This window comes from Vulpes vulpes, chromosome 8 (assembly GCF_048418805.1).
Source record: "Vulpes vulpes isolate BD-2025 chromosome 8, VulVul3, whole genome shotgun sequence".
In the NCBI taxonomy this organism is placed as follows: domain Eukaryota; kingdom Metazoa; phylum Chordata; class Mammalia; order Carnivora; family Canidae; genus Vulpes; species Vulpes vulpes.
The window spans coordinates 82,106,328-82,128,770 of NC_132787.1; the positions used below are offsets into that span (position 1 = coordinate 82,106,328).

A 22,443-nucleotide genomic window follows, 5' to 3' on the forward strand; every position below is an offset into this window, starting at 1 on the left:
TATGTTCATTACCCTATTGTATAGGTAGGTGTCTATGTCTTCTTTCAAGTATGTTATTATTGGTTTTATATACTTTATAAAGGCCTTTATAGGTGCCTCTATATTGGGTGCATAAATATTTACAGATTTTGTCTCTTATTACAGTCTTTGGCTTAAAGTTTATTTTGTCTGATCTAAGTTAGGTTTATATACTTTTCATTATCATGCACTATACTCTTCATTCTTTTATTTTTTTCTCTTCATTCTTTTAACCATATCATTTAGAGAGCCAAAAATTATAATTTTAAATGAAGTACAATTAACTATTTCCTTTATGGATAGTGCTTTTGTTTCATATTTAAAAAGTATTTGCCTGGGGTGCTGGGGTGGATCATTTGTTTAGGCCTCTTCCTTAAACTCAGGTCACAATCTCAGGGTCCTGGGATCCAGCCCTGCATCAGGCTCCTCCTCCGAGTGGAGTCTGCTTCTTTCTCTGACTGCCCCCCCCTCCACTTGTGCTCTCTTTCTCTCTCTCTCACTATCAAATAAATAAAATCTTCTTTTAAAAAGTATTTGACTAAAAAAAAAAAAAAAGTATTTGCCTAAATGAAGATAACAAAGGTTTTGTTCCCTGTTTTCTTCTGGAAGTTTCATAGTTTTAGCTTTTACCTTTATAGTCCATATGTTAGTTCTTTGAGGCTGCCACAGCTGCATGGCTTAAACAATAGAAATTTTTCTGACAGGCTAGCTGTTTCTAATTGAGATATCAGTTGGGTTTGTTCCTTCTAAGGGCTATAAGTAAGAATCTGTTTTTTGCCTCTCTCCCAGTCTTTGAGGCCTCAAGCTTTCCTTGAGATGTTCTCCCTGTGTCTTCATATTGTCTTCTCTTTATATATATCTGTGTTTACAAATTTCCCCCTTTTATAAGGACACAGTCCTGTTGGGCTAGGGTGCTCTTTAGAGACTTCATCCTACCTGGATCATCTGTCTACAAAAGCCGTATTTCCAAAGGTCACATTCACAGTTACTGGGGGTTAGGACTTAACATCTTTTGGAGGAATACAGTTCAACTCATAACAATCCGTTTCAAAATAATTTTTATATATGGTGTGAGGTAAAGGTTAAGCTTCATTTCTTTACATTGAACATCAAATTTTTCCCAGACCTTTTGTTGAAAAGACTATATTCTTCCCTCGTTGAATTACTTTAGTAACTATATTGTAAATTAGTTGACCACATATGTTTTGATCTATTTCTGAACATTGTTTTGCTTTATTGACCTATGTATGTGTACCTTTAAACTAATTTCACATTGTCTTCAATCCTTTAGTTTTGTGAAGACATGAAGTCAGATGCATTAAGTTCTCCAGCTTTGTTCTGTTTTTCAAAATTGTTTTGACCATTCTGTGTCCTTTACGTTTCCATTAAAATCAATGTGACAATTTCTACAAAAACTATTGAAGTTGTGTACATTATTTGTTGTTTGTTCTGTGTTTTTGATCCAGTTATAAATGGGGTTTTAAAAAATCTGAGTCTGATTTTTCATTTTATTATATAGAAATATTGTGATTCATGTACATTGATATTGTGTCCTGCAACCTTGCAAAACCTAATTTATTATTTCTGATAACTTTAAAAAATTCTTTAGGATTCTCTACATAGATGATCATTTGTAAATAGAGTTTTATGCTTTGCCTTCCAAAATTTCATTTCTTTTTCTTGTTTTGTACTGGAGTCTTCAGTATTGCATAGAAGTGATAAGGTGGATATCTGTGCCTTGTTATTACCAGTGTTAAAAGGAAAAGCATTTGGTCTTCCACCATTAAGTTTCATGTACATTTTTTTAGATGTCCTTTATCAAGTTGAAGAAATTCCTGTCCCTTGTTGGCTTAGATGTTTTATCCTGAATGATAATAAATTTGGTAAATACTTTTTCTGGATGTATGTGTTTTTATCTTTTAGTCTGTTAATATGGAAGTATGTTGGCTTACCTTTGAATGTAAAACCAACCTTGCATTCCCAGAACAAATCCTCCTGGTCATCATATATTATCCTTTTTTATATTGTCCTTGATTCAATGTACCTATATTTTCTTTATATTTTCCTGTCTAAGATAATGAATGTATTGGCCTGTAATTTTTTTTCTTCTATTATCTTTGTGTGGTTTTGGTATCAAGGTAATGTTGGCCTCACAAAAATGGGTTTGGAAGTATTTCCCTCCTGTTTTCTGAATAAATTTGTATAAAACTGATATTATTTCTTCCTGATATATTTGATAGAATTCACCAGTGAAGCCATCCGTGTCTGGAATTTTTTTTTTTTTTGAGAGGTTTTTAACTCAATTTATATTTCTCTAATTGGTATAGAGCTATTCAGATTATTTCTTTGTGAGCACACTTTGGTAATTTGTGTCTTTAAATGAAAATTTTCATTTCATCTGAGTTGGCAAATCCATTGATGAAAATTGTATTTTATGTTCATTACATTTTTATTTTATTTTATTTTATTTATTTTATTTTATTTATTTTTTTATGATAGTCACACAGAGAGAGAGAGAGAGAGAGAGAGAGAGGCAGAGACATAGACAGAGGGAGAAGCAGGCTCCATGCACTGGGAGCCCGACGTGGGATTCGATCCTGGGTCTCCAGGATCGTGCCCTGGGCCAAAGGCAGGCACTAAACCGCTGCACCACCCAGGGATCCCCTTTTTTTCAGTTTCTTAAAGTGGAAGCCTCAGTCATTGTTTGGAGTCTTGTCTTTTTTATATGTGTCTAGTACTACAAGTTTCCTTGTAATCACGCTTTAACTGCATGCCACAAACTTATATGTTGTGTTGTCATTACATTTTGTTTAAATTATTTCCTAATTTCTTGTGATTTCATCTGTGGTCCATGGATTGTTTAACTTGGAAGCATTTAAAAGTTTTTTGGATATTTTTCTGATCTATTGATTTCTAGCTTTATTTTAATTTTGGCCAAGAATATAGTTTAATTTCAATCTGTATAATTTGAGGGTTTGTTTTTGTAGTGTAGGATTCTGCTCTATACTACATTCTGAATGTTACACATTCAGTTTTAAAAAATGTATATTTGGCTCTTGTTGAGTGAAGTTTTCTATAAAAGTCAGATCAAGTTGGGTTGATGGTATTTTCTTTACCTTTATGGATTTCTTTTTACTTGTTCTACCATTTATTGAGAAAGGAGTATTGAAACCTCTGGCTGTAATTTTAGGTTTGTCTGTTGGTCCTTTCAGTTTTAAATAATAGATATGAAAAACATGAAGCAAAAATTATTTGCAGGCACATTTAGGATTTTTACAGCCTTTGATATATTGATTTCTTTTTCAGTGTAAGTTTTTTCCCTTATCTCTGGTAATGTACTGTTCTGAAGTCATCTTTGTGTGGTATTAATATAACCATTCTCACTTTTTTTTTCTTCCAATAACGTACTGTTTGTATTGTGGTATATTTTTACATATTTTTGCTTGCAACCTCTGTCTTCATGTGTGAAGGGGGGTTTTTTGTAAATTAAATATGCTTGAGTTATGTTTTTTAAGTTCAGTCTGACAATTTCTACTTTTTAAGTGCTTAGACCACTTATATTTAATACAGTGTTTAATATAGATCCATTTAAATATATTGTTTTCTGTTCACCCTTCTGGTCTTGGATCATTTTCTCTCTCTTTTTTGAATTAAGTATGTACTGTAAGTCCATTTTATCTCCACTGTTGGTTTATTACACTCTAAAAATGTTTTTAAGCAATTGCTCTAGTGCCAGAGTCAATAGACTACATCTGTGGGCCCAAATCTGACCTACCATCTCTTTTGTGAATAGAGTTTTATTGGGACATTGCAGTCTCATTCATTTATATCTTGTCTGTGGCTGCTTTTATGCTGCAACAGCAGAGTTAAGTATCTGTGACCAGAGACCATATGGTACACCAAGCCTAAAATATTAGTATCTGGCCTTTTACAGAAAATTTTTGTTAGGGATGCCTGGGTGGTTCAGTGATTGAGCGTCTGCCTTCAGCTCAGGGTGTGATCCCGAGGTCCTGGAATCAAGTCTTGCATCAGGCTCTTCATAGGGGAGCTTCCCTATGTATCTGCCTCTCTCTCTGTGTGTCTCTCATGAATAAATAAATAAAATCTATAAAACAATTTTTTTTTGCCAACCCTTGCTCTAATTTATATAATATGCATCTTTATCAGGGATGTCTTCTAACAATATCATATTACTCTAGGTATGATGTAATGTATACCTTAGAATAGTATATTTCTATTTGCTTTCTGTTGTCATTTGTACTATTGATGTCATACATTTTATTTCTATAAACAGTTGATTCTCATTATTTGTGATAGTTATAATCTGTAAAGTGCCTCAAACATTGAATTAGTGAATATTCAATAGTTGCTCCTAGGGGAAATACAGGGTTAGGTTCCTGTTGAGCATCTGGTCACACAATTTTTTCAACCAGTAAATACATAACCTTGCTTTAAATGTTTGTATGTTTTATATGTGTTTCTGTTTAAAGCTGCCTTATTTAATTTATATTGTTGATTCACCAATAATATATTGATCTCATGGCCAACAGCACTGTAACTTATGCCTGATTGAATCTTCTATAACACATATTCTCTTCATAAGGTATATCATAAGCTACTTGCTCTTAGGAACACTAGACAGCACTTAAGGATGATGCTTGGGGGGTGATTTTAAACAGAAAAACCACCATCAAAAAAGCCCCCAAATTCAGAACACATGACAATAAATAGACCGTGAAAAGGACATGTGTTTTTATACTGTAAAGAGTTGAAACAAGAGTTCAGAGCATCACCTTGTTTGACATCAGCTGGTAACATGCATGAGAGTGATTCAAATTTTTTGTTTTCTGTGCATGTCTGTGAATGACTGCAAAAGCACAGAAAGTATTAATTTTTGGTTACAAATTTTAGCAAGTAGGCATGTTCACAGATCTAGAGTCTGTGAATGATGAGCATCAGCTGTTGCTGCAGATCCCACAACACATTGTAATTCTTGCTTTTTAAATTTTTATTTTTTAAAGATTTTATTTATTTATTCATGAGAGACACAAGAGAGAGACAGAGACATAAGTAGAGGGAGAAGTAGGCTCCATGCAGGGAGCCCAGTGTGGGACTCAATCCTGGGACTCCAGGATCATGACCTGAGCTGAAGGCGGATGCTCAACCTCTGAGCCACCCAGGCGTCCCTAATTCTTGCTTTTAACAGTAAATTATGTTTTAAAGAAATTGAAAGTGAGAAAAATTACCTTTTACATTTATTCGCATATTTAACATTTTTATTACTTTGTCTTAGATCCAAACTGTATGCAATATATTCTTTTCTCTGGCTTCATTTACAGTTTTTGTCTTTTCGGTTTTCAGCAGCTTGAATATGATTGCTCTATTGTGGTTTTCTTTCTGTTTTTGTTGCTGGAGTTTATTGAACTTGGTCTTGAAGTTATAGGTTCTTCAATTTGGGAAACTTCTTGTATTCATTAAAGCTTCCTTTAGTCTTTCCTGTGTGCCATTTTTACTACCCTTAAAAAATTTTCCTGAACATGTTCTTGTTTGCTTTTCTCCTCATCTTCTATCTAATATAGGCTTTCATTTGAAATATATAGTGTAATGGAAAGGTATATTTGAATTGCCTCTGGGTTGTGCCATGACATCTGAGTGAATGCATTATTTTAAAGCATTTTTCAGTCCCAGCCTTCTGTAGGAAATAGGTTGAAGGAGTATGAACCAAGCTTCTTGTTAAAGTTTTCCATGATTCAGTAATTTTTGATAAGATAGTAAATTGGTTACAGTCAAATGAACAACCTCTAATACATACACTTTGACAAATGCACTTCAGTATGTCTGTTTTTTTCCTTGTAAAATCTTACCAATAACTTTTAAACACCCCACAAGATTATTGATTACTTTGTCATTGAGCATTTACTGCCTTTTTTTAAGGAGCAAAATCTTTAAATTTTGTTTCATCATATTTATGCAAAAGTAGCTAAATTTTCAAAAATCTTTTATTATAGCCCATATGTTGTAGAGGATTGAGATTTTTAAGTGTTTACAAACTCCGTATATGTGGTTTGGAGGTTACAAGGAACTTAGTTTGTAATCGTGGTTTTCAACCCTGGCTGCCCCTTTAAACAACCAGGAAGCTTAACAGACCCTTCCCTAGACAGACCAGTTAAGTCAGGCTTTCTGGGAATGGAGAGTCTGTTTAAGTGTTCTGTATCTATGGTTCTAAGGAGTAGCCAGAGTCAAGTACCTAAATGTAATGGAAATCAGTAAGCTTAAAAGACTAGATAAGTAATAAACTGAAGATATTTTTTCCAAATATTTGAATTGTATATTTTGTCATATAATTATATATACACATATATTATATATATATATATATAAAATATAATGTGTATGTGTATGTGTATGTATATAAATCTTGTATACAAATTCAAAAATTCACTGAGGTCTGCATCTGATTATAGGTTAATATGGTAGTTGAAAATTTTAGATAGAAAAATAAGTGCTAGTGATTTCATTTCTTTTACTTGGCAGTTTGCAGAGAGTTAAATAGTGTGGTACAATGACCCCTTACCAGCTGCCATTATCTGTTATGGCTTCATGCAATTGAACAAATATTTGTGGTACACTTATTCTATTCAGTCACAGTGCTAGATACCATTGAGTTACCAAGATGAAAGATAAATTTTCTGCCCCAATGATTGATGCTCTGTAAAAAGAGAAGACGAGTGAATGTAAGCTATTGTAATATAAGGTAGAACATTGTAAGACCTGAAATAAATGTACAGAATGGCAAATGACTCAAAGGAATGACTACCATCTCATTCAGGAGTTATGAAAGCTTGCTTTAAACCCTACTTTATGCTTTTGTTATCACCAACTATGGCCCTTCACCTGGGGAAATAAATCTTAGTGACTAGTACAATGCCCTGCAACTACTTTGACAGCTTGTAGCATGGATAAAGCAAGATGCCTTTAACATCCTCAATAATCTGAAACCTGTGTATTTATGCACATATGGATTTTCTTTCCCCATGGGTAAATGAATAAAGCTGTATGATTGTGCTTCCTAGTAGTGCTCTAAATTTTATGTGAGCTAGAAATTCATGGTGATTTCTATGCTATTCATGGTAATTGCATTTACCATCCCACCATCATTTTTCTTTCAGCACCTTAAATCATAAGTTGCCTTTTATGGAGATCATGAGAATAGTAAAACATAGCATTTTATATATATATCCATTTAATTACCATGTGCTGTGCTCTTCATTCCTGGACAAACTTATATTTAAACTTTAATTATATTGATTGTAATTGTTCTTTTACTTGAGTGTAGCCACCATAAAACTGTAAGCTCTGTGAGGTCAGACATGTGCACAGTAAGTGTTCAGCAAATAGTTTTTGGTTGAATAAATATAAAAACTCCTATGAAACATGGCTATGGTTTTTAAAACCATGGTTATTAAAAACATGAATTTTGGGGTCAAATTTGTGTTTATCTCCTTGCCAGTATGTATATTAAATGATACATTTTGCTTAGTCCAACACATAGCATATAGCAATCTCACAACGTTAGCTTAGTAATGTTGTTATGAGTCTGACTTTAGTGGTTTTTTTTTTTTTTTTTTTTGACTTTAGTGGTTTTTAAACTGAAAAGACAAAACTCTAGCCACACATACTTAGGGAACCCGTTTCTGTTGGGAGTTTACTGGAAATTAGTGGTGATCCAGAAGCGAGTGAAAGCCACTACCAGTTAAGTTTATGTTTTGCTTTTGTACTTTACAGAATATATATGTGTCATAATCTATTTTCTGCTATGTAGAAGACAACTGAGTTGTTTCTTAATCTGTATCGGTAAATTATTCACAATTTTCTGTTAGCTCTACGAACGTTCTTTTTATTCGTGCAGAAAATCAGAGGTTAATGGTATATCAATTCTGTGGTTTAATTGTTTATTCTTGGGCCACATGTGTCTATTTCATGTGCATTCTTTAGCTTCTAAATTGATTTTGTCTTGGAATAATTGTAGTATATTCCTCAGGGGATGATGTAGTTATATGATCCTTTAGATTAATGATGATTACAGATGTGACTTCAGAATCATAATTTTAGTTCAGCTGATTTAACTAGTTACTGTTATTTTTTAAAGATGTTTACAAGTTTATTCATTCATGAGAGACACAGATGGAGAGGCAGAGACATAGGCAGAGGGAGAAACAGGCTTCATGCGGGGAGCCTGATGCAGGACTGAATCCTGGGACCCCAGGATCTCAGTCTGAGCCAAAAGCAGGTACTCAACCACTGAGCCACGCAGGCGTCCTAGTTACTGTTATTGAGCATTGAGTTAAACATGCTTTTTTGTTTCTATGCCCTTGTACCATTATATCTAATATAATGGAATTGAGATATTCCTGCACCGTATGCACATTCCCAAGAATTAAACTGCCAGAAGGAGCCTGTAGAGCAACTATAAAGGCATAGGGATGGTTAATTGAAACTGTAAGATTTTTGATATCAATAGAAGGACATGAAAACTAACCAAGAGTACATTAATATCTCCATTAGGAAAAAAAAAATGATGAAAGTATCTATTGATAACTGTCTTAAGAAATGGATGAATCCAGATATAAATAAAATTTAAAATTTTGTGAAATATTTAGAAGACTTTGTGAGAGATATGTATTTTCGTATTCCTGAAAAAGGAAGACTGATAGTATATAATTTTTACTTGCCAATTAAATTATGTTTTCCATTCAAGATTTTATGGGGATTCTTTTTATCCTAACAATATTTTTCTAAAGTTTACCTGAGACAAAAAGCCAAAAAGCATAAAGTTAAAAGTCTGAAAAATAAGAGAAAGGGAGAGAATAAAAAGCTACAATAATGGAAACTATATACTACTTGAATAGTAATAGATGCATAGTACATTTTAGGTATTTGACTAAAGAGGTATGAGAAATAAAAAGGAATCATTTTTCAGAAGTAGAGTTTAGAAAACAAGTTAGGCAACGAGAGGAGCATTAACATAGACCTCCACTTAATATCTGACACCAGGTTAAATTTCAGAGGAATTATGGTTAAATATGAGAACTCAGATCAAAGGCATATGAGAATTAAATGGAATTAAATATTTACCAAACTTATAGGGAGTAGGATATATCACTTTCATAACAGGAAAAGGAAGCACAAGGGAAAAGAAAAGTTTAGAGATTTGAGTACTGAAAATTAAAATATTTACATATGTAAAAATAAAAATAAAATTGAGGAAATACTACACAAGTATTATATATTGTTAATGTCTTTATACTGTAAAGAGCTCTTGTATTGATAAGAAAACACTGATCTCCAAATATTTAATCAAATGATTTAAAAGTATATTTCACAAAAATATTAAACAAATTAGTAAACAGGCATGTGGGGAAATGTTCAAAATAGTAGTAATAAATACAGACTAGGAATGGTGTTCAATTAGGGGAAAAATGAAATTGATATTCCCAGCATAGATAAGGATATGGTAAAACTTCATAGAACTAGAGAACAAAGATTTTAGGTTTATAATAAGCTAAAAATGGGATTGAATTTTAACACAGATAATACAAAACATAAACATTGAGTTTTTTTAAGAAAATATCTAACAGGGGACGCCTGGGTGGCTCAGCGGTTGAGCATCTGCCTTCGGCTGGGGTGTGATCCTGGGGTCTCAGGATTGAGTTCTATATCGGGCTCCCTGCATGGAGCCTGCTTCTCTCTCTGCCTGTGTCTCTGCCTCTCTCTCTCTGTGTCTCTCATGAATAAATAAATAAAATCTTTAAACAAAAACAAAAAAAAGAAAATATCTAACAGACCATTTATAGTTGAGTTTTGCTTAAAACTGGGATATGACCAAAAGTGGTCACTTTTTGAATGCAATCCAATTTCATGACACATCCTGAGGGTGAATTGGGTGGAGTTTCTTTTGTTGTTGTTGTTTTTAACATAAACCAAAAATTTAGCTTCCTTTTCTTGAAGATTTGAAATGCTTCCAACATTTATATTGCATTGAGATTGGTTCTGTCTTACTCATCTTTCTGTCCCCCCAAATGATTTAGTAGACATTTCTTAAAGGACACATTCTACTTCCTTTTACTGCTGAAAACAATACTGCAGATAATCTATGGTGGTAGTTAATCTTTACAGATGAAATGAAATGATTTATAAAAAGAAAGAAGCAGGTAAGCATGAGTATTCTTTTCCATTCTGTTTCATGTATTGGTACTTTAGTTGTGCTGTTCCAACTAGTCAGATTTTCAGTTATTTAGTTCAAAGAACTCTTTCTTCCTGGGATTGTGCAAAAGGCCAGCTTCTTGAAATACCTAACATTATTCACTCTGAGAACACCAGTGAACTTTTTCCTTGTAAGAACATAGGTTAGCACTGTTTAATTGGCAAATATTATAGCTCCACTATCTAATCTTAATGTATAAGATTAAATTAAACAAGTGGTTCTCAACCAGAGTGCTTATGATCCCTGTCAGCATTTAGCAATTTCTGGAGACTTTTTTTTTTTTTTTTGATTGTCACTGTTGGGGAGAGAGGGAGTGCTACTGGCATCTAGTGGGTAGAGGGCAGGGATGCTACTGCAATGCTCCAGAGAGCCTCCCACAACAAAGAATAATCTGGTCCCAAACACTAGTAGTATATATGTTCAAGATGTGACCTATAGCTTGAGAGCTTTCAAATAGGATTTCTAGTTCGGCTTAGATATGTTTGTTTTAAGTTTAGAATACATGGTTTCTGTTGTGAGTATGGATATAGTTAATGTAAATTTTAATTTTTATTGAAGTATAGCTGACATACAATGTATATTAGTTTCAGGAATGGATGTAAAATTTTAGACTTACATGGTAGATTCCTTTATATACATATTGGCTTATAAAGCAGACTTAGCAACAAACAGAATCTCTTCCTTCTAGAAGTTTATAGGTTGAAGAGAATGCTTAAAACTGATGAAACTGAAAGAACTAGTGAGACTGGCTACCAGAACTGAGAAGGCAGACAAGTCTGAGCATCTGTAGAATTGAAGTTGAGCCAAACAGAAACTAGATCTCTGCTGGGAGGCTACTACCAAAGAGTCAGATTACAGGGAGCAAATCAAAACTGAAGGGACAGACCAAAAGCTTTGCCTATCTTAGAGTGATTGTGCATAGATTCCCAATGTCAAAATTGTATTAGTGATTAAGCCTGTACTGTTACTCTTCTGTTATTAGCGTATGTTTTTTAAACAAGAGAATCATCCAAGAAGGAGGTAGCAGGGTTCTAAAGCCAAAGACATATGCAGGTGGAGATTTTGATTCTTCCATTTGTTTTGTGATTATAAACCCTTTTCAGGTCACTCCAGATTTTTACTTGCAAAGCTGGGATCATGATTTCTACCTTCATTAAAAAAATTTGGTGATAAAATGTAAAGCTCTTTATTATTATTTTATTATTATTATTATTATTATTATTATTATTATTATTAATGTAAAGCTCTTAATGCAGTGTTTGTCACATAATTCATTCCCTCAAAATAGTAATACTCATAGTTTTAAAATCTCTATTATCTGGAAAGATCACTGATCATGAAGTGTTCTTAAAATTTTAGTAAATATCATTCTTTCTATACACTGACTGCTTTATTCATACCTTTTGATTTTAGTATTTAGTATATGACAAGCTATAAAAATTTGAGATCAAGTGTTTATCAGAGGAATGGGATTAGCCTATGTCAGGTCCTTTCCATGATGTCTGGTGCGTATTAACTACTCTCAGTGGATGTTAGTTCCTCACGTTCTTGATTTCATACTGCCAAGGAGCTTAGAAAATAGTACTATGATGCTACCACTGTATTGTGTTAATTTGTTGAATGAACATAATAGATGTAATTGAAGTAATAAAGGAAATCGGCCAACAGCAATTCATTTTAAACTGTAATAGTGTTTACTGAAGTTGAAATGACTCTTAACTAAAGCAAACTCTCTGCTTTTAGCTGATTTAAAACATTTGTTTTCAGTTTTGACCATTTACATGACACTAGACCTGAAGAATTTTTGCTTCTGTATTCTAGTTTAGGAGTGATTTTGATCTACTTGTCAAGTGAATACATTGTTTCTGCAGGCGTGGATTGGGTATAATTTTCTGCTTGCTAAAGTAGAGCTAAAACCCCAGCTGTGCCTTTTGTTTTCTGGAAATCAGTTGTCATTCTGTGCTGGTTGTTTTGTTTTTTTTTTTCCTGCCCCTTTCTTTCTACTACAGCTGTATTGCAGTGGCTAGGTGACGTCCTACTCTTTACACTACATTTTTTTTTTTGTCTTGGCAAAATAATGGCATTACTAATCTGGAGGCTCAAACTGGAAGAAAGATTTTTTTTTTCAATTTTGCTGGATATTCAGGTAAAGATGTTGGCTAGAATGGAAAGTTCCAGAAAGTTTGAATTAAAGATAAATAGAACTAATAGCAAAACAAGGAAAAAAGGAAATGAGAAAAGATTACTCAGGTTTGTGTCAAAAGAGAAATGGTGTTAAATGAAGTAGCTCCTCTAGTGTGTCATATCCAGAAAATCCTAAATTGAAGATTAATGATGAAAGTTAAGAATAAATTCAGAGTCCACACTGCATAATTTTCTTATTGACTCATCTAGACTGTAGTGCCTTCTCTCTGTATATAGAAATAGTCATTGAAATCCTTCTCTTCAACTACATACTTAAATAGCATATTTGTTTCTGGGAATTTTATTAGTGTTAAATTAGTTCCCTTTGCATTAGAGGTCAGCAGCTTTTTTCAGCTTTTTTAAGTTAAATACTAAATTCTAGGTACTGGACATTGAGTAGGGAGCAGGAAAAGAGAGTTCCCTCGCCCTTGTGGAACTTACTTACTAGGATCTGGTTTATCATTACTTACTATGATTTACTTGACATCAAATTTTAAAATTACTTAAGTATTCAACTTCTCAAATTAAGTGAATATAAAGAAACCTGTGGCGCTAAGAATGTTCTATATCTTGACCTGGGTGGTAGTTACATGGGTGTATATACATGTGTGTAGTTATGTATTCTAATTAAGATTATTGCATTTTACTCATTATATTTCACTGTAAACTTTTTAAAATTAGATATGCATTGAAACCCTCCAGTGGTTCCCATCGCACCTAGAAAAACCATAGTTCTTTAAAAAGTATACAGTAATAAATTTTTGTTCAGATAATATTAAATTCTGAAGCCGTGTTAATGTGTAAAAATTGTATTTGACAAAGAAGAATTAAAAACTTGAAAACTTACCTCATCTAACATTTTATTGATGCGATTTTTATGACATGAACTTTAAACTGTTCATTTTAAATAACTCTCAAAATATAGTATTGCTTGAAGGAATTTTATTTCTAAGTATTGGAACTTTTTAATTACAAACAAGTGTTAATACCATCAAAAGTAATTTCCATAAGATGGGTATAGAAAGATGCTGTTTTTTATTATTGGAGCCATCTTTATTGTAAAAATAAAGACATGCGGAATGTAAAGTGGGCAAAGAGAGTAGCAATGCATAAGGAAGGGGTGAGCATTTGATAACTTAGGATGAAATTCCATTCCTCTCCCATGTGGACTGGGAAAAGAATTCATTTTGCAGAGTCAAGAGGAGTCGTTTGCACAGTCTGTAGAGAGCAAGTCTAGAAAAGCCTGGGGGAATTTGGAATGAGGCCAAATTAAAGGCCTATTTGGTTCTACCCTGCTCGCTCTTTTGCTGTTTCTTTCATTTCCTCTTTTCTTCTTTTAATCAAGACTGAGGTAGGCCAGGGAAGGAAATATGGCATGTGTAGGTTTCTTTGTCAACTTCCTTCCATATTTTCAGTCTCTATATTCTTGACCCCTTTATTCTCCAGAGTAGGGTTTCTCTGCAGCACTGTCAACATTTTAGGCTGGATAATTCTTTGTTCTGTGCAGTATCCTATGCATCATAGGATGTTTAACAGCATCCCTGGCCTCTACCCACTAGATGCCAGTACCTACATTGTAACAATCCCAGTGTCTCAAGACATCACCGTATACCTTCTGGGGGACAAAATTACCTTGATTAAGAGCCCTAGTTTAGGAATAAGCTAAATAAATAGCTAGTGACAGTTACGACAGTTACTAAGTGTGTTATCACCTCTGCTGCTCTTCTAATTTTGTTCCCTATCACAAATTACTTTCTTTCCCATGAAAGTAGAATGCTTAGAAAGTGTCATACCATTTTATTAGCTAAGACTTGCGTTCTGGATGGTAAAGAGAAAAGAGTCCAATGAAAATAGTGAATTTATAAATGTAATCAAGAGTTGATTTTCAGGGACGCCTGGGTGGCTTAGTGGTTGACTATCTGCTTTTGGCTCAGTGTGATCCCGGAGTACCAGGATCCAGTCGCAATTGGGCTCCCTGCATGGAGCCTGCTACTCCCTCTGCCTGTTGTATCTCTGCCTCTCTCTCTGTGTGTCTCTCATGAATAAATAACATCTTTTTAAAAATTGATTTTCATTAGTTCGCTAGAATATCTTCCTCTTAAAATTATACAACTTTGAAAGGGAAAGAAGTTCTTTTGTTCTTTTCTACTGGAGTCTGGCTTAAATAAAGCTATTATTTTGGTAAAGCTTTTTCTGTATAGGATGTCTTATTGGCATCATATCGTTTTGAGAAATTCAACATATATGCTATTAAATATACAGGGTTTTTTGTGTTTTTTGATATGTTGTTGAGGACTTATTAAGGATTTCCTACGTAATGAGAACTATTTTGAGGAATGGTTACATTTGGAGTTTTAAAGATCTGTTAATCCATTAAAAATGCTCAAAGAATATGAATAACTAACGTATAGAAAAGGAAATACAGATGACCTGTATGCATGTAAAGATGTTCAAATTCATGTAATTAAAACTATACTGAAATACCATTTTTTACCTAACAATAAATTCACTAAGAACTAAATTGTGTGTTTCCTCCCCACCCCTCACATCCATATGTTGAAACCTTAACTCTCATTCAGTGTGACTTTAGAGGTAGGACTTTTAGGAAGTAATTAAGGTTAAATGAAGTCAGAGGGTTCTAGTCTGATAGGATTGGTGGCTTTATAAGAAGAGGAAAAGAGAGTCTGTCTCTCTCTCCTCCCATGTGCATTTTTGGAGGTGAGGTCATCTGAGCACTCAGTGAGAGAAGGCTGTCTGCAAATCAGGAAGAGGCCTCCTAAGAACTTTACCATGCTAATACCCTGATCTCAGGAGTCTAGCCTCCTGCAATCTGAGAAAATAAATTTGTGTCAGAAACTCCATTTTTGATATTTTATTAATGCAACATAAGCTGACTAATACTATAAAATAGGATGTGGAAAAAATAAGTACTCATTATTGCTTACAGAAACATAAATTGGTATGGTCTCTATAAAAACATTTTGGCAATATCTAAAAATGTCAAGGGGTGCCTGGGTGGCTCAGTCGGTTAAGTGTCTGACTTACGATTTTGGCTCAGGTCACAGTCTCAGGGTCGTGATATCAAGCCTCATGTTGGGCTCATCCATGCTGGGTGTGGAGCCTGCTTAAGATTGTCTTTCTCCCTCTTCTCCTGCTTCTTCCCCCCACCCTCTCACCCACATGCACGTGCTCTCTCTAAAAAAAATTAAAAAAAAAAAAATAGTGTCAAATGTGTGTACTCTTTGACCTAGCAAATCTACTTCTAGGAAGTAATCTTTTTTTTTTTTTTCAAATTTTAATACTTTAAGTTTTTTTTTTTTATTTTTATTTATTTATGATAGTCACACAGAGAGAGAGAGAGGCAGAGACACAGGCAGAGGGAGAAGCAGGCTCCATGCACCGGGAGCCTGACGTGGGATTCGATCTCGGGTCTCCAGGATCGCGCCCTGGGCCAAAGGCAGGCGCTAAACCGCTGCGCCACCCAGGGATCCCTCTAGGAAGTAATCTTATTCATATACTCAAAAAGCGGAAAGAGATACATAAATAAGATTATATATTGGATGTTGTTTGTAATAACAAAAGATTTGAAACGGTAGCTAAGATTTATATAGCGCCCAAAATGGATTAGGAGTTTTAAGCTCTTTAGGTGTACTCATTTAATTCTCATGACCACCTTATGAAGTAGGGGATACAGAAACTTGAGGTTAAGTAAGCGTGTCACAGTTATATATTGAGTAAGTGAAATGGATCAGGATTTGAATTCAAAGCAGTTGGCCTTTGTTTTTTTCCTGGACCCATATCACATCAGTAGGGAACTAGTAAAATAAAACTATACAATTGTGTAAAAAAAAAAAAAAAAAAGAATTAGGTACAAAATGTCTTCAGAAGGATACTAAGGAAAACTGGCAACATTATTGACTGTGGCAGGGATAATTGGGCAACTCCAGCATAGATTTTGCACTATATTCTTTTATACTTTAAAATTTTTGAGCCATGTGAGTAAATTGCCTAGTTTTAAAAAGTGTATACTGTGAACTGGTACAGCCACTCTGGAAAACTGTGTGGAGGTTCCTCAAAGAGTTAAAAATAGACCTGCCCTACGACCCAGCAATTGCACTGTTGGGGATTTACCCCAAAGATTCAGATGTAATGAAACGTCGGGACACCTGCACCCCGATGTTTCTATCAGCAATGGCCACAATAGCCAAACTGTGGAAGGAGCCTCGGTGTCCATCAAAAGATGAATGGATAAAGAAGATGTGGTTTATGTATACAATGGAATATTACTCAGCAATTAGAAACGACAAATACCCACCATTTGCTTCAACGTGGATGGAACTGGAGGGTATTATGCTGAGTGAAATAAGTCAGTCGGAGAAGGACAAACAGTGTATGTTCTCATTCATTTGGGGAATATGAATAATAGTGAAAGGGAATATAAAGGAAGGGAGAAGAAATGTTGGGAAATATCAGGAAGGGAGACAGAACATAAAGACTCCTAACTCGGGGAAATGAACTAGGGGTGGTGGAGGGGGAGGAGGGCGGGTGTTGGAGGGGAATGGGTGACGGGCACTGAGGTGGACACTTGACGGGATGAGCACTGGGTGTTTTTCTGTATGTTGGTAAATTGAACACCAATAAAAATTAATTAAAAAAAAAAGTGTATACTATATCCCAAAATATTAATAAGTTATCTGTGAATATACATGTGTATATAAATGGATGAGTAAACAATGGGGGAAAATAGATCAATCTCACATGCAGAAGAATTCCAAATAATTTATATAGATATCTGCCTTCAAGGAGAAGGAACATTAACTCACCATTCCTTAAGAGTGGGCTGCACAGGGGTGCCTGGGTGGCTTCTTTGGTTGAGTATATAACTCTTGGGTTCGGCTAGGGTCATGCATGATCTTGGGGTTGTGAGGTCATGATCTGTGCTCAGCATGGAGCCTCTACCCTGCTTGCTTCTCCTCAGCCTCTGCTCATGGACATGCATGTGTGGTTTCTCTTTCTCAAATAAATAAAACCTTAAAAAAAAAAAGTGGGCTGCACGTAGTGACTGACTTCCAGAGGGTACTGTATTAGAGGCTCAAATGGAATAGCTTTGCAGTGAGAAACCTGACAAATGCTACCTTAGCTAGATAATCAAGGTCTACATAAATAACAACAAATCCTGTTGGGTTTAGGTACACTAAATATGATGTGATGAGAACGACACTTTACCTCTTCTTCCCCAAAACCCATATCTCCAATATAATGACAAAAACGTCAATTAGATTTTAATGGTGGGGCATTCTACACAATACCTGGTGTTTAGTCAAGGTCATTAGAACCCAGCGAAGTCTGAGAAAACACTGTTACAGCCAAAAGAGGCCATGACAAAGAGACATGACAGTTAAAGGTAAGTATTCTGTGGGATCCTGGGACAGAAAAAGGTAATTGAGTAAAAGCTAAGGAAAATCTAAATAAAGTACTTTAGTTAATGATAATGTATCAGTATTAGTTCACTAATTGTAATTACCTTATTAATATATTAATAATAGGGGAAACTAGGTGTGGGCTAAATGGGATCTCTATGTACTATTGTCTCAATTTTTCTGTAACTCAAAAATTGTTTTTAAAAATAGTCTGTTTTTCAAACAATATGTATAATAAACATACTGAATTATATAAAAGTAAACTTGTAATTCAGGTGTCCATGTCTTACTCCACAGAGCTTAACCATAAACCTGGGAAGAGAGCCTTAGTATCATCTTTTAAGGTGATTCTATACACTAGAGTTGAGATATGGCTTAAGAATGATTCCTGCTTGAAAATCTTATTTCCTAATTGTTTAAAAAAGATTTTGTTTTATTTGAGAGAGAGAGCACAAGCAGGGGTGTGGGGAGGTAGGAGAGGAAGAGGGAGAAGCAGACTTCTCGCTGAGCAGGGAGCCCTAGCAGGACTTGATCCCAGGATCCTGAGATAATTACCTGAGCTGAAGGCAGATGCGTAACCAAATGAGCCACTGAGGTGCCCCTCTGAATTTTTAAAAATTATGACCTATATATTGAAATAATTAACATGGTTTTGCTTTTTTGTTTTTTGTGGGGGGTTTTCTCAGTATAATTGTTTAGATCTTTCAAAGTGTGTGCTCATTTATTTCCTTTTTTTTTTTTTTTTTAATTTATTCATGAGAGACACAGAGAGAAAGAGAGGTAGAGACACAGGCAGAGGGAGAAGCAGGCTCCATGCAGGGAGTCCGATGTGGGACTTGATCCAGGGTCTCCAGGATCACGCCCTGGGCTGAAGGTGGGGCTAAACCGCTAAGCCACCGGGGCTGCCCTCTTTTTTTTAGATGTTTATTTTTAATATGCCCATGCCTTAAGACTTCATAATGTTTTTAAAACTTGGCTTTAGTTCTTCTCTGATGTTAGATGGCAATACTTAATACTCCTTTGCTTTTTTTTTTCAGACCCTATATTCTGTTGCTTAATTTTGTGCTCTCACTTTCAGATGATTCCTAAATATCCTACCAAATCAGACTTATAAGTCATAATTGTGAATAGCAGAAATCTGTTTTTTATAAGATATTTAGTACATTTTTCCCCTCTTGAAACTCTGTATTTCTCAGCCTGTAGATGAATATAGTTTATGTAAACATTTGCTAGATTGGAAAATTACTTCTTTATCATCACTGAGGGTTTTCCAGCCTGGCACACAAATGCTTATTTTAAGTAAATATTCTTAGTACTCCCTATCATTCTTTATATTTGCTCTTCAGTTTCTTAATGCCAGTATGAATTCACTAGGTCATGTGTTTATCAAGAAGATTACTTAATAATGTATTTTTTTTCTAAGCCACATGTTTTTTAATGTTTTTCTTCTCTCATTAATATATTTGTTTAGCTCTTTAGTTATTGGGACTTCTGGTTTTGTCAAAACAATACTAATGATCCATGTAATTTACCAAAGATTGATTTGAGAGATAATTATTCCTTGTTGTCTTGCTTTACATTTTCTTACTGAATAATCCAGACCCTGCTACCTCTTTCCTGACCAATAGCTGCAGCCCTTTTTAGGAGCTTGCTCTAGTCTCTTCCTGTTCTAGTCCCTACTACACATCAGCATTATGCTTTTAAGATGCAGATTTGATCATGTCACTGCCTTTCTCTGGGATTCTTTTCGACTCTCCCCCCTTAGATGTAAGATGATAAGAACCACTAGTATTTACTTATGACACTACTATTTTAGAGTATCAAGTAATTTAATTTTGGTTAGAGTCCTATAAAACCAGTACTCCTGTTACTCCAAATTTATAGACAAGAAACAGCATAGGGAGGTTAAGCAGCTTATCTAATGAGCTGCTATAGTTAGTAGGTGGCAAAGCCTGAACCCCATTCTGTTGACTGAGCCAATGGGGCTCCTGTGTGCATTTTTGCCTTCTTTCTACACAGCCCTCCTCTTATTCTTCGGTCATAGGGGTCCACTTAACTTTCTCCCATTAATGTATTTATGTATTTTCTCCACTTCAACCTTTATACTTTCACTTTCACTTTTTGCCCATGGAAACCTTGCTTCTCTTTTTATGATTCTCTTCAGTTATCAATGTTAAAGTGATATTCCACATTCCTAATTACGGTTTTTTCCCCCTCTTCCAGAATTTTATCTATTTTTCATTTTTGGCATTTCCCTTAGCATGTTATATTTTGTTTGATTTCCATCTTCCTAATTTCCTAATAGATTATAAGATCCTGGGGAGGGGAGCGCGGCTTTACTTTACAAACCATGGGACCAATCCCTTGCACTTAGAAGACATGCAAAAAAAATGTGGAACTTTAAAAATGAGTTTTATTCATACAAATATATATTTTTAAGATTTTATTTATTTGAGAGAGAGTATGCACGAGCAGGGGGGAAGGGCAGAGGGAGGAGAAGCAAACTCCTACTGAGCAAGGAGCCCAACAAGGGGCTTGTGACCAGATGCTTAACTGACTGAGTCCCCGGTATTCCAGGATGGAATATGGAATCTTTTTTTATTAATACTAAAAAAAAAAAGAACTGTTGCAACTAATTTATGGAGACTTTTTACTCCTATTAGATGTTTTCTAATTTGGTAATAAAATTTTATAAAATTTTTATTTCAAGCATTAAAATGTAATAAAAAGACATTTTTTTATTCTATATTTTACTTTTTATTTTTTTTTAATTTTTATTTATGATAGTCACACAGAGAGAGAGAGAGAGAGAGAGGGGGGGGCAGAGACATAGGCAGAGGGAGAAGCAGGCTCCATGCACCGGGAGCCTGACGTTGGGACTCGACCCTGGGTCTTCAGGATCGCGCCCTGGGCCAAAGGCAGGTGCTAAACTGCTGCGCCACCCAGGGATCCCTATATTTTACTTTTTAATTGAAAATTATTATACTGTTAGATATATCTTTAAAGCATATTATAAAGTTTTGTGGTTTTTTTGTGTTATTAATAACTCAACTGAAAGTAGAATTGATATAAAAAATTCTAAGTATTTCTGTATTTTTTCATTATTTATTCAGGTTTAAAAATTCAACCCCAATTTCTAATTAAGTCATTGTTTTCATTTTTTAATTTAATATTTTCCAATAAAATTTAGATGTTTTTATATATATATGTATGTACGTGTGTGTGTGTATATATATATATATATATATATATATGAATTTTTAATGGAAACATTAAATTCAGAAGATAAGGCATTTCCACCTAAAACACATGCTATAAGATCCTAGATTCATGTTGGGAGTGGGCCACAAATTTTGCTGTTTTTTTCCAGTGGGTAAAAAGAATACATGAGTAAGTAGTTGCATGATCAAATTGTTCCTAACATAATACCAACCAGAGAGATTTCTTTTATGAGTCCTCACAAAGAAGGGCTACCATATGAAGTAGGTGAACCATATCCTCAGCAACATCCCTGCAATAAACGCAGTTACAATTTAGTGTGACAGGGATCCCTGGGTGGCGCAGTGGTTTGGCACTTGCCTTTGGCGCAGGGCGCGATCCTGGAGACCCGGGATCGAATCCCACGTCGGGCTCCCGGTGCATGGAGCCTGCTTGTGTCTCTGTCTCTCTCTCTCTTTCTCTCTCTCTCTCTCTCTCTCTGTGACTATCATAAATAAAAAAAAAAAAACAATTTAGTGTGACATACACATCAAGCCATTCAGTGCAGGCCAGTGACATGCTGTATAGTAGTACATTAAAGGATATTCTCTGAGGAGCCAATTAAGTCAATAAGGATATACAGTTCTGAGATAAAAGAAATTTGAAATACCTACAGCAGTATTTCTCAAGGCACTGGTACTTTAGAAGAAGATGGTCTTGGTTTTGATTTAGAAATTAATTTTGTAAGGCCAGTACTTAAAATTTTCTCTTAAATAACTTTATTAACTGTAAAAACTTTTAGAGCTCACGCCTGCATATTGTAGTCCTTCGTATGCCAATCACCAAAAGTATCAGCTCTGTAGTCACAAAGTGTAGAAGCCTTGAAATAATACATATAGAGTATGTGAACAGATCTGCAAATCTTCTGCTCTGGTCAAAGGTTTTTTAAAAAGAAAGTTACCGGGGCACCTGGGTGATGTAGTCAGTTAAGCATTTGACTCTTGATTTTGGCTCAGGTAATGATCTCAGGGTTCTGGGATTGAGCTCTGTGTCAGGCTCCAGGTTCTGTGTTCAGAATCTGATTGAGATTTTTCTCTCCTCCTCTGTCTGCTCCTCCCGCTTGTATGTGCTTTCTCTCTCTCTCACAAATAAATAAATCTTAAGAACCCAAAACAGTAAAAAGAAAGTTACCATAAAAAATCACGTACTTGTAATTACAGAGAGTAAAAAAAGTATCAGATAAATGCTAGAAGCCCTAGGTGCATTTATCAAAAATGTTGGAATTGATACTCCTGTGACTATAGTTTGAGAATTACTAATCTTCTAGGAGCATCATTCAGTAGAGTTTTCTGTGATGAT

General features: G+C 34.7%; 2 protein-coding genes across 2 annotated transcripts in view; one reads left to right on the forward strand and one right to left on the reverse strand.

Moving 5' to 3' along the window:
• Window positions 1-22,443, forward strand: part of PRKD3 (protein kinase D3) — an 88,638-nt gene that overhangs the window by 18,434 nt on the left and 47,761 nt on the right. The gene's annotated exons all lie outside the window — the stretch shown is intronic.
• The window catches only part of NDUFAF7 (NADH:ubiquinone oxidoreductase complex assembly factor 7), a 103,726-nt gene that overhangs the window by 9,611 nt on the left and 71,672 nt on the right, over window positions 1-22,443 (reverse strand). The gene's annotated exons all lie outside the window — the stretch shown is intronic.